The 12912-nt window shown below is 43.7% G+C and overlaps 1 pseudogene; it reads left to right on the top strand.

Annotated features, from left to right (window-relative positions):
- The first annotated feature begins 5886 nt into the window (after positions 1–5886).
- On the top strand, positions 5887–11997 carry LOC110743041 (annotated as a pseudogene).
- Positions 11998–12912: the final 915 nt, after the last annotated feature.

Genomic DNA, 12912 nt, shown 5'->3' on the forward strand with positions numbered 1-12912 from the left:
TTGGCAAACCGTCATTGGCTTTGCCTCAGTTTTCTCAGCTATAATGTGAGGTGGTTTGAAAATTTTCCAGCAGGAACAATCATTTGTATATTCGTACAACAGACTCAATTGTTTTGGGTGCTAGAGATACAGAAGTGAGCAAAATAGACAAAGCCCTGCCCTCCTGGGGTTCCAGCGTTGAGACAGAGATAAACAGAACATGCAAGAAAACACTTAGAGTGTCGAATGATGACCAAGACCTCAGAGAAAACGCAGCAGGGAAGGGGGACAGGAAGTACTGGTACAGATTGGGAAGTTGGCTGTCATTTTAAATAGCATGGCCAGAGAAAGCCACACAAAGAAGGTGACATTTCATCAAGGCCTTAAAAGGAAGTAAAGAAATCAGCCATGTGGCTGCCTGGGGAAAATGTCTTCCAGGTTGGTGAAACAGTAAATACATGAGACAGGGGCATGCCCGGCATGGGTGGAAGAACAGCAAAAAGGTGAATGTGACTAGAGTGACTGAAGGAGAGGAGAGGAGGAGATGAAGTGAGAGAATGGATGGCAGGGAGGCCCAATCCTGCAGGGCCCGGAAGTCACTGGACAGATTCTGGCTTTTGCTCTACGGGAAATGGCTGCCATTGATAGGTTGAGTAGAGGAGCAACATGGTCTGATTATGATCTAAAGGATCTCTCTGACTACTGGGGAAAGAATAGTCTAAGATGGAACGAAGGCAGAGCAATAGTCAAGATGAAGGCTGAGGCGGGAGGGCCACTCAAGCCCGGGAGTTCGAGGCTATCGTGCATTATGATCACATCTGTGAATAGCTGCTGCACCCAAGCCTGCACAGCATGACATTACCCATCTCTATTAAAAAAAAAAAATAGTCAAGATGAGAAATGATGGGAGCTTGGACCAAGATCCCAGCAGTGTGAAGGTGGTAAACAGTGGCAAGTCTCAAGGTATATTATGAAGGTAGACTTGACAGGATTTGCTGTTGGATTGGGAGATAAGAATGAAAAGAAAAATGAATGAAGTGACGAACTCTTGGCTTGAGCAACTGCAAGGATGCGGTTGATATTAAGATGGGAAATAGTGTCGATGCAGCAGATTTTGGAGGGAGATCAGGAATTTGATTTTGGGAAAGTTACATTCCAGATGCCTGTTAGGCACTTCAGTGGACAGCTGATATATGAGTCTAGAGTCCAGGCGAGAGCTAGATCTAGAAGGTGTCAGCTTATAGATGGCATTTACAACCGTAAGACTGGATGCAAGGGATTGTTATAGAAAAAGAAGAAAAGAAATCCAAACCCCACTCCTGAGGTCTCCAATGATAAGGATCAAGGAGGTGTGGAGAAGTCAGCAAAGGTTCCTGAGAAGTACTGGCCTAGGAAGTACAAGGAAATGCAGGAGTGTGATGTCTCAGAAGCAAAGTGTGGAAAGTATTCCAGGAAATCTATAAACCTATGACATAAAACAGTCTGAAGAAATGAAGAGATGGTCGTCAGAGATTCAAGCATGGATTAGAGTCCATTGTTCATGAGGTTCCTGAGAGCTTGGGGGCAGGGCTGGTATTAGGCTCAGAACAGGAGGAGGATCTAGGTGGAAGTTGTTTACGCAATTACCTTTCCGCCTTTTCTAAGCAGGTTATATACAAGACTGACAGACTGTGGTTGTGCAATGAAGTAGGACTCAGAGAGTAGGATAGAGTTGGTTGAAAGAAAAAAATTAACATTTTAGATCAAAATTCATCTCAACTACAAGCTATTAAATGTCATTCCTGTGTTTCTTTCCATACACTTTTAATTATTTCTTGGTCAGAAACATCCTGCTGGTGAATGCCTAGAAGGGTCAGCCATTCCCCAAATTCTTTTGAAATGCTGAGTTCTAAGTTATGAAAGTTGTTTCTCTTAGAAGGGCATCTGAAGATGAAAGTCAGCCTCTCCCCCACTCAGCAATGAATTACATTGGCCTCTCTTATTATTCCCTCATTTTTATGAAATGGAAACTCTTTCACAATGTTTAATGGACTCTTCACATGTTATTTCACAGACCATTAACATAACTGGATAATAAAATTGATGTTTAAAATATCCTACTTATCCCATGTAAGGTGTGAATACACCATGATTAACCCAAGGCAGAAGAGGGCAAGAGCAAAGCCATCCGACACAAAGCAAGAGTGGTGCAGAAGCACAGGAAGTGGGTGCCCTGCCTGCCTGTTTGGGAGAAAAAATAATGATCATAATGGCTATCATTTATGTTGTATACTCATCCCCTTTTCCAGTCTGCACATGAATTATATGAGGCAATATTGTCCCCACTTTTTAAAAAAGTAAATTACTGAGGTTCCCCTGGCTGAAGGGGCGTGCCATCAAAGGTGCCTGAATAACGGACTACTGCAGCCTAGCCCAAGTGGCATATCAAACTCACCATCATATGTGCCCCCCAGAATTCATGTATTGAAGCCCTGACCCCCAGTACTTGATGTGTGGCTGTATTTAGAGAGAAGGCTTTTAAAGAGGTAATGAAGATTAAATGAAGCCATTAGGGTGGGGCCCTAATCCAGTATGTCCGGTGTCCTTATAAGGAGAGAAAGAGACCCCAGGGATGCGCATGCATAGAAGAAAGGCCGTGTGAGGACACAGCAAGAAAGTGGCTGTCTGCAAGCCAAAAAGAGAGGCCTCAGGAGAATGTGACCCTTCCGGCACCTAGATCTTGGACTTCCAGCCTCCAGAACGGTGAGAAAGAAATTTATGTTTAAGCCCCCCCATCTGTGGTATTTGCTATAGCAGCCTTAGCAGACTAAGATAGGGTGGTATCAGGTCTGCAGTAGACATATTTTCGAGCACTCTTTTTGTGAAATGGACACTCTTCCTCATCCTCTACTTAATTAGGGGTGGTGGGGAAGGTGGTCATGTTTATGCCACATGACCCTTGGCTGCCTATAGCTGTGGACAGGGGTATATGACAGGCCCCTAGCAATCAGATCTCTGTCCTGGGAGTTTATAATTGGAGGACTGAGAAATGGAGTCAGTTAGACAATGAAGGTCTAGGTAGCGGTGATGCCACAGAGCCCTAAGGCCATGTTGGTCTGTGGGTGAGCAGAAAACCTTGGCCTTCCATTGGAGAGAGCAAGGGATATGTGGAAAGACAGAGGGACTCTGTAGTCTCAGAACCAGAGAGATGAAAGAGAAGCCACCTGGTGACGTCTTAGTCCTGTGAGACCCTGCTTTGCTTCCTGCACTTGGATTCTGGGAACATCTCTGTATCCTTCCAACAAGTCTTCACCTCTGCCTAGTCTGAGTGGATTTCCATTCCTTGTGCTCAAACTGAATCAGACTCCAAGCTCATGATCTTTCCATGTGTATAGTGTGCTCGGCTCATCTAAGGCAAACCCTCACAGCCCAGCAGCACTCCTGAACATTCAGGATCCTTCTCCTTCACTATAGCTTTATCAATTCTACAAAAGCATGTTAGATGCTGTGTTGGTCAGGGTTCTCCAGAGAAACAGAACCAGGAGATCATATATACAAAGAGACTGATTTCAAGGAATTGGCTTATGCGATTGTAGGGGCTGGCAAGTCCCAAATCACGAAGGAACCCAAGGACAGGTTGGAACCTCTGAGGCATGTGGTTTGATGTAAATTAAGGATAGGAGTTGACAAATGTTTTCTGTAAAGGGCCAGATAGTAATTATATTAGTCTCTGTGGGTCACTGTTTCTGTTGCAAGCACTCAACTCTGCCATTGTATTGTGAAAGCAATCACAGACAACATGTAAATAAATGGGCATGGCTGTGTTCCAACAAAACTTTATAAACACTGGATTAGGGATTTCACATAATTTTTTAGTGTGTTAAAATATTATTATTTTATATCTTTTTGATCATTTAAAACGTAAGAAACTTACTAGTTCACAGGCAGTAGAAAAATAGGGTGGGTAGTTTGGCTCACAGGTCATAGTTTACTGACCCCTAATTTAGAACAATAATTAAAATATTGCAGTTAAAGAAGATTCACATCAAAACTTCTATGTTGTTCAAAAAGACAATGATTGAGTAAATTAAAGTACAAACACTTCTGAAAATTTTTGCAATTAAAGTAATATAAAGACTATATAGCAACATTGAAATGCTATGATAAATTGCAAGTGGAAAAAGCAGACTCCAAAATTACGTCTACTCTGATTTTAACTATGTTGAATGAATCTTGAATAAACTATGTGCAAATTATGTATGCACAAGGATTGAAAGGGAAAAATGAAAGCTGTTTGATTTGAATGAAGCTGGGACTGTGGGTAATTTGTTTTTGCTTAAATGGGAGTATCGGGTTTCCTTCTAATTCTCACGTTCTATGATGTCATTACCCTGAACATTTAATTTAAATAATTAGGCCATCCCCCTTGGCAGATAAGGAAGGAAGAGGACATAATTTCGTTTGGTCAGAGGTCAGATTTTTAAGTAGTGTTCCAGTTAACCATTGTTGAGTAACAAACAACCCTACACTTAGTGGCCTCAAACTGCCACCATTTTATTAAGTTCGTGGATTCTGTGGGTCGGAAATTCAATCTGGGCACAGTAGCCATGGCTTGCCTCCACCGTAAGATGTCTGTGACTTCCGCTGTAAAGACCTGAATGGCTGCAGGGGACTCAAATGTCTGGATTCTGCAGCATGCTCTTCTGAGATAAGATCTTCATTTGCACTGGAATCGGGGCAGGAATCACTCCTAGGATGGTGAGTTAGCTTCCTAAGGCTTTCATAATGAAGTACCACAAACTGGGTGGCTTAAAACAACAGAAATTTATTGTCCACAGTTCTGGATGCTGGAAGTCTAAGGTGAAAGTGTTGGCCAGGTTGATTTCTTCTGAGGTCAGGGAGGAACAGTCTGTTTCTTGCCTCTTTTCTATCTCCTGGTCATTGGCTGGCAACCTTTGGCATTCCTTGGCTTATAGAGGAGACACCTTGATCTCTGCCTTCATTTCCACATGATGTTCTTTCTCTGTGTGTGTGTTGTCTCTGTGCCTACATCCTCTTTTTTCATAAGGACTCCAGTCATTTTGGATTAGGGCCCGCCTTAATGACCTTATCCTCACTTGATCATCTGCAAAGACCCTGTTTCTGAATAAGGTCACATTCACAGATACTGGGGATTAGGTCTTTAACATTTCTGGGGAGATGCAGTTCAACCCGTAGAAGCTGGGCTCAGCTGGGACTGCCTACACAGTGCCTCCATGTGGCCTCTCCATCTGGCATGGAGCTGAATTCTGAGAGGAGTATCCCTGAAGTGAGACTAAGTGTAGAAGCTGTGCAGATTTTTATGAACTAGCTTTGGAAGCCAAGGTCTATTGGTAGAAGCAGTCACAAGCTTGCTCAGATTCAAGATAAGGGGCATAGACTTTATCTTTGAATGGGAGGAGTATCAAATAATTTGCCACCACTGTTTTTAAAAACAGACTTCGGCCAGGTGCAGTGGCTCACCCTGTAATCCCAGCACATTGGGAGGCTGAGGTGGGAGGATCATTTGAGCCCAGGAGTTTGAAACCAGCCTGGTCAAAATAGTGAGACACTGTCTCTTAAAACAAAACAAAACAAAACAAAACAAAAACCAGACTTTATTATACATATACGTGTGTGTGTGTGTTTGTATATATACATTTATTTATTTATTTATTTATTTATTTATTTATTTATTTATTTATTTTGAGACAGGGTCTCACTCTGTCACCCAGGCTAGAGTACAGTGGTGCCATCACAGCTCACTGCAGCCTTAAACTCCTGCACTTAAATGATCCTGATCCTCTTGCCGCAGCCTCCCAAGTAGCTGGGTCTGTAGTATAGGTGTGCACCAGCACACCTGGCTAAGTCTTTAAAATTTGTTTTGTGAGAGATAAAGTCTCACCTTCTCACTTTGTTGCCCAGGCTGGTCTCAAACTCCTAAGCTCAAGTGATCCTCCCGCCTTGGCCTCCCAAAGTGCTGCAATTACAGGTGTGAACCAACACTCCTGGCTGACTTCATTTTTTAGAGCCATGTTAGGTGCACAGTAAAACTGAGAAGGTACAGAAGTTTTCCATATAATTCCTGCTCCCACACGAGCAAAGCCTCCCCTATTATTAACATCCCCCCACCAGAATTGTGCATTTGTTACAATTGATACATTTGTTACAATTTGTTACAATTGTTACAATTGATGAACCCCTGCTGATGCATCATCACCCAAAGTCTACAGCTGACATCAGCATTCACTGTTGATGTTGTACATTTCATGGAAATGCATAATAACATGTATCCACCGTTATAGTTTCACTGCCCTAAAAATTCCTCTGTTTGCAGACATTTTTAAAAACCATCTCATGTAGGGATGTTTAACCTTGGGTTTGTGGACCCCCTGGGAATCCATAGATGGCTTTTAAAGCATCTGAGAAACTATAGGAGTTATGCAATGTGTCGTATGAGCCCAGGTTCTTTTTTCTGCAGCATTGGTCCACAGTTCAAATGGGGCTATGACCTACAAATGATGAGGAAGTACAGGGATATTGGGCCAATTCACTGCTTCCGAACAGATCAGGGCACGCTTCCCATTCTCTAACTCAGAGAAAATGTTTTCTATCTCTGGCTTGGCATCAGAGACAGCCTTTCTCCTTCCCCGAGGCAGCCTCTGCCATCTGCCAAATGGCATTGTTCTGTGACCCCAGTGTCCTTGAAGCCATTCAGAAGTCTTAAAGGGAGGTCCCTAGTGGTCCCAGCGTGCTCCAGCTCCTCAGGGGACAGGACTGGAACTGTAAAGCAGCCTGTTTCCCACTCTCCCCAGACCTGGAGGCTCTGTGAGGATAGGCTCTGTGAGCCCAACCATCCCACAGCAGAACTAGGAGCCCATGGAAGGGTAGGCTTGTCCCCTTATACTCAGCCCCTTCCAATTCCCCTTCCAACCTTATTCATGCTTCTGTGTTATTTGAGTACCTGCTTATCTCCTCTACTAACTAATAAAATTTTGAGAGCAACGACCTGTCATTTCTCTGTATGTTATACATATTTAGCACCATGTTTTTTGCATATTTCTCAAAACGGTTGGTAATTTTAAAACAGCGAAGCTGAGTTGCAGAAAGTTAGAGCAGGTCTCCAAGGGCTCTGATGGCAGCTTTGGTCACGAGGGTGCTGGTTATTCACGTGGTTAGAAGCAGGGCCTCGAGCTCACCGTGCTAGGAGAGTCTTATCTGGGGAAAGCCAGAGTGGGCCAAGATAAGAAGGGGATTTGAGAGGGGGAATTTGAAGAGAGAAACTTAGAGCTAGCCTGGGTTCTAATCCCAGCTTTGCCACCAACAATCTGTGGGACAGGACACCGGTCAAGGCATGTCTGTATGGCATAGTAGAGTTGGAGTGTGAAGCTTGGCTCTCCCATGTATTAGCTGTGAGAGAGGCAGCAGCTTCGTGTCCTAGCTCCCTCCTCTTATTATCTGTGTGACCTTGAGCATTAATAAGCCTCCAAAGCCTCAGCTACCTCTCTCCTAAAACACCTATTCTTGTGATCCTACTCCTCTGGGTTGAAACCCAGGTGCTGCCAAGATGCTGGCTTACCACTCTTCTCTCACGGGCTCTGACACCAAACTCATTGGAAACATGGCACTGTTACCCATCAGAAGCCAATTCAAAGGACCTGCTCCCAGAGAGACAAAAGATACAGATATTGTGGATGAAGCCATCTGTTACTTCAAGGCCAATGTCTTCTTCAAAAACTATGATATTAAGAATGAAGCTGGTAGGACCTTGATATATATAACTCTCTACATTTCTGAGTGTTCGAAGAAACTCCAAAAGTACAATTCCAAAATCCAAGGTGAGAAAGAAATGTGTACATTGGGAATCACTAATTTTCCCATTCCTGGAGAGCCTCATTTTCCACTTAATGCAATTTATGCCAAACCTGCAAACAAACAGGAAAATGAAGTGATAAGAGCCTATTTACGATAGCTAAGGCAAGAGACTGGACTGAGACTTTGTGAGAAAGTTTTTGACCCTCAGAATAATAAACGCAGCAAGTGGCGGGCTTGCTTTGTGAAGAGACAGTTCATGAACAAGAGTCTTTCAGGACCTGGACAGTGAAGGGAGCCTGGGCAGCCACCGTCTCCAGAGCCCTGGGCAGCATTTTCCTTTAAGATGTACACAACCTTTTGCCTTTCGTAAAGTTTTATACAGAAGAGAGAAGAGCATGTCTTTACTTGAGAAACTCTTGATCAAGAATTTGGGTGGGGAAAAGAAAGTGAGTTATCAAGGGCGATCTGAAATTTTCTGCAGTATTAAGCTGGTGCTTAATAAGTAATAATGAAGAAATTTCTAACATTAAAAAAGTACCTATTCCAGAGATTACTAGTGTCTGCCAAGTGCCCTCCGTGGGATAGGTACTGTTGCTTTATATGTACTTACTCCTTTCGTCCTTTTAACAATCCTGTAAACTAGGTAGTATTATTATCCCATTTCCAATAACTCGATTGAAGCACACGGAGAGTTACCCCACTGTCAAGGGAGTACAGCTGGGATTTGAACCAGACAGTCTGGCTCTCTGAGTCTGCTTCCTTAACCGCTGTGTTACCACACAGGGACCTGACACGATGGACTGAAATTGCTTGGCATGCAGGAAGAGCGCAACAAGTGTCAGTTGCTCGTGATGGTCATTCTGAGTCTCCCAGCCTCATTTTTAAGGTGGAGATGATACTACCTAATTCATGGGTAGAGATAACACAGATAAAGCACTGAATATTACATATAGGACTGGATGCCTGGGTTTGTGTTTTTTTTGGTTCTGGCCACATGGCTAGCAGATCAGCTATTTATTTGCACCCATGACACCGACTTAGGGGTTCAACATGCTCTTGTTGGTTGCTGAGTCTATATTGCTTGGTGTTTTCTAGCTTGCCTAGTGCTTTGCTCATAGCAGATCTAAAAAATATGGTTCATTTGTTTCCCCAAAATCTATAGAATTCCCACCGTTCTTCTATAGGCTACTTTGGAAGGCGGTGTGGGAGAAAGGGTACTGAGGTGCTGAGGCAGAACTAATAATTGATCCCACTCCTGATTTCAGTCAGTCCCTATGCCAGGAAAAACTAAAAACTCGCTCCTCTCCTTGTGCAATGTATAAGCCTCGCAGAAACTCATTTAAAGGCAATTTCTACTTAATCTGTGCTTTGGGTGTTACAAACACAAGCTTGTAACAGGTCTCCCCTTATTAATACATGACAGCTATTGCCCTGTTCTTACCATGCCTAGGCAGATCAATCCTGTCTGTCTTGGACTTCTGATTGCTACAGGCTGGGGAGCATGTCTGTTTGACTTACTATCAGTGGCACAATGCCAAGTGGCAAGTACCAGGTTCCAAAAACGTTTATTTGCTGATTCAGCAGTTGTGATCCTGTTGGAGGTAGATTCCAGCCTTGGTCATTTACCGCCTTGATTTCTGACTCTGTGGCAAGATTCGTGTATCAGGCTCTACTAGGTCTTCTCACCTCCATTTTGGTGATTTGCTGGGCAGAGCCTGTGTGCTGAAAAGGGGAAGTAGTTGTGAGTGTGCTGGAGAAAGACGACCTGGCTCAGCAGATTTTCAGGAATGGGCTTAATCAGGGAGGGCACCTATTATTTACTAAGTACTTACTATGTCACACATCAGGTTAGGAGTTCTCCAAATGGATATAAATAAACAGAAAACTTTTGGTGCACCAGTGGTTTATGGGGGGCACTTGGGGGAGCGTTCACTGCCTGCTCCTCATATTCCCAGGACTATGACTAGATCAGCAAGTAACCACAGCCCTCACCTCTTGTCTCTCTCCTTATCCACTCCTCCCCAGGAGGAGATATGAGTTAACGGCTTATGTTTATGATTTTCAGTGTACGTTGAATAATAGCAATTCAAACATATTAAGTCCTAATCCTTGGCTCTTGTAAATGTTACCTTATGTGGGAAAGGGGTCTTTGCCGTGTGATTAAGGATTCCGAGATAAAGAGGTATTATTTGTCTCTTAGGACTTCTGTAACAAAATACCACAGACTGTGGGACTTAAACAACAGAAATTTATTTTCTCACAGTTCTAGAGGCTAGATGTCCACGATCAAGGGGCTGACAAGGCTGGTTTCTCTGAAGACCTCTCTCTGACTTGAAGATAGCTGCATTCTTGCTGTGTCCTCACATGACCATTCCTCTGTACATGGGCAATCCTACTGTGTCTTCTTCTTATAAGGATACCAGTCCTGTAGAAGTAGGGCCCCACTTATATAACCTCATTTAACCTTAGTTACCTTTTAAAATGCCTTATCTTCAAATACAGTCACACTGTGGGTCGGGGATCGTCAGGGCTTTAACTTGAATTTTGGGGGACGGAATTCACTCTGTAACAGATTACTTTGGATCATCCAGGTGGGCCCTAAACACTATTGCAAGCACCCTTATAAAAGAGAGGCAGAGGGAGATTTGAGACACATGCAGAGAGAAGACACACAGAAGGCAGTATGGCCACACAGGCAGATACTGGGGCGATGTAACCATAAGCCAAAGAATGCTGACAGCCACTAGATGCTGAACAAGGAAGTGTGGTCCTGCTAACATCTTGATTTTGGACTTCTGGCTATCAGAGCTATGAGGGAATAAGTTCCTGTTCCTATCAGGCGCCCAGTTTTGTTACAGCAGCCCCCCAAAATGAACACAATTGAATGGTGCTGTTCAAAGACTGAAATCTAACACCAGGAGATTTGACTTTTTCCTGTCTCTCTCTGTCTCTGTCCAGCATGAAGCAGTAATGCTGGATAAAAGTGTCAGCTCTGCAGACCAGAGTTTTCTTTCATGTGGAGTGTCCCAAAGTCTAGACTGGGGAGCAGAGTCAGGGAGCAGTATGGCTGAAGTATTCACGGGCCTGCTTCGTCACTTATACCACAGCCACATCCTCTAACCTGGAATTCATCAGGATGAAGCTCGAATTTTGATCTCCACCTATCGGATCCTGTCTATCTCTCTCTCAGTTCTTGCTATGGTCTGAACGTTTGTGTCCCTCCCCTCCAAGTTCATAGGTCAAATCCTAATCCCCAGTGTCATACTTTAGGAGGTGGGGCTCTTGGGAAGTGATTAGGTCAGGGAGGAAGATTACTCCTGAATGGGACTTGTGCCCTTACAAAAAAGGTGCCAGAGACATCCCTTGCCCTTTCTACCATGTTAGTTCATAGTGAGAAAATGGCCATCAATGAACTGAGAAGTGGCCCTCACCATGTAACGAATCTGCCTTGCTCTTGGACTTCCCAGCCTCCAAAACTGTGAGAAATCAATTTCTGTTGTTTGCCAGCTACTTGGTGTATGGTATTTTGTTATAGCAGCACAAACAGACTAAGACAGTTCTGAATTGTTATTCTGAAGAGAAGGGTGTTATTTATTAATCCCCTTAAAACCCCAAGAGAATGCATGGGAAATGTATCTGTGGACTGGTTGGAGAAAAAAAAAAAAAACTTTGTAAACAGGATGTGATCTGTCAGGATCCTCCTGAAAGAAAAGTCAGGGGTGGAAATTAGTAAGGCAAACCAGGGGCAGAGCTTCCCAAGACCATGGGAACCTACCTCTTGCATCAGCGTGACCTGGATGCAAAACATGGAATCAAAGAAGATCATTTTGGAGCTTTAAGATTTGACCACCCTGCTGGATTTTGGACTTGCATGAGGTCTATAGGCCCTTTGTTTTGGGCAATTCCTCCCATACGGAATGGCTGTATTTACCCAATGCCTTTACCCCTGTTGTATCTAGGAAGTAACTAACTCGCTTTTGATTTTATAGGCTCATAGGTGGAAGGGACTTGCCTTGTCTCAGATGAGACTTTGGACTGTGGACTTACGAGTTAATGCTGAAATGAGTTAAGACTTTGGGGGACTTTTGGGAAGGCAAGACATGGTTTTGAAAATGTGAGGACATGAGATTTGGGAGGGGTCGGGGTGGAATGATATGGTTTGGCTATGTCTCCACCTAGATCTCACCTTGAATTCCCACGTGTTGTGGAAGGGGCGTGGTAAGAGGTAATTGAATCATGGGGACAGGTCTTTCCCGTGCTGTTCTCATGATAGTAAGTATCACGAGATCTGATGGTGATTATAAGGGTGAGTTTTCCTGCACTGGCTTTCTTCTATTGTCTGCTGCCATGTGAGATGTGCCTTTCCCCTTCCGCCATGATTGTGAGGCCTCCCCAGCCACATGGAACTGTAAGTCCAATAAACCTCCTTCCTTTGTTTAAAAAGAAAAGAAATTAGTAAGGCAAGTTCTGACACAAGACTGCCTGGATTCAGATCTGAGCTCAGACCTTCCCAGCTGCATGACTGCGAGCAAATCAGTTTTTTCCCCCTTACTCAGTTTTCCCATCTGCAAAACAGGGCCAAATAGGAGCCCCTCCGTCACAGATGTGAGGATTAAAAAAACATGCATATAAAGCACTTAGGACAGCTTACGGAGGGGCACATAGTAAGCCCCCAATAGATGTGAGCTGTTACTCTCTAGAAAAAATAATTGAGAGAAAGGGATAAAAAGAAGTTGCCTGTAGATGCAGATATAAACTCTCTTTCACTAGATGACCGTGGGTAAAATTCAGCAGCATTTAAATGTCTGATCTGACCCACTGTTGAGATAACCAGTAAAAACTCAAGGCCTCAAGAGGGTGGGGGAAAAGGGAGTTGCAGATGTTTGCAGGAGGAAGCCATCATTTCAGTCAATAATGGACTTGGTGCAGCATGGGCATCTGGCAGCACAGCAAAGGTGCTTTGGCAGCTTCATATACGGTACGAGTGAGTGAATTACTGTTATGCTAATTAAACTTATTAATACAGCATCAGGAAAGAGTCTGATCCCTTCATTTCTAATATCGTGGAAATGCAGGGAAGGAGGGGAGGGTCATTGATTCATTAATTCAACACACGTTCAT

The sequence above is a fragment of the Papio anubis genome, chromosome 6 (assembly GCF_008728515.1).
Source record: "Papio anubis isolate 15944 chromosome 6, Panubis1.0, whole genome shotgun sequence".
NCBI lineage: Eukaryota > Metazoa > Chordata > Mammalia > Primates > Cercopithecidae > Papio > Papio anubis.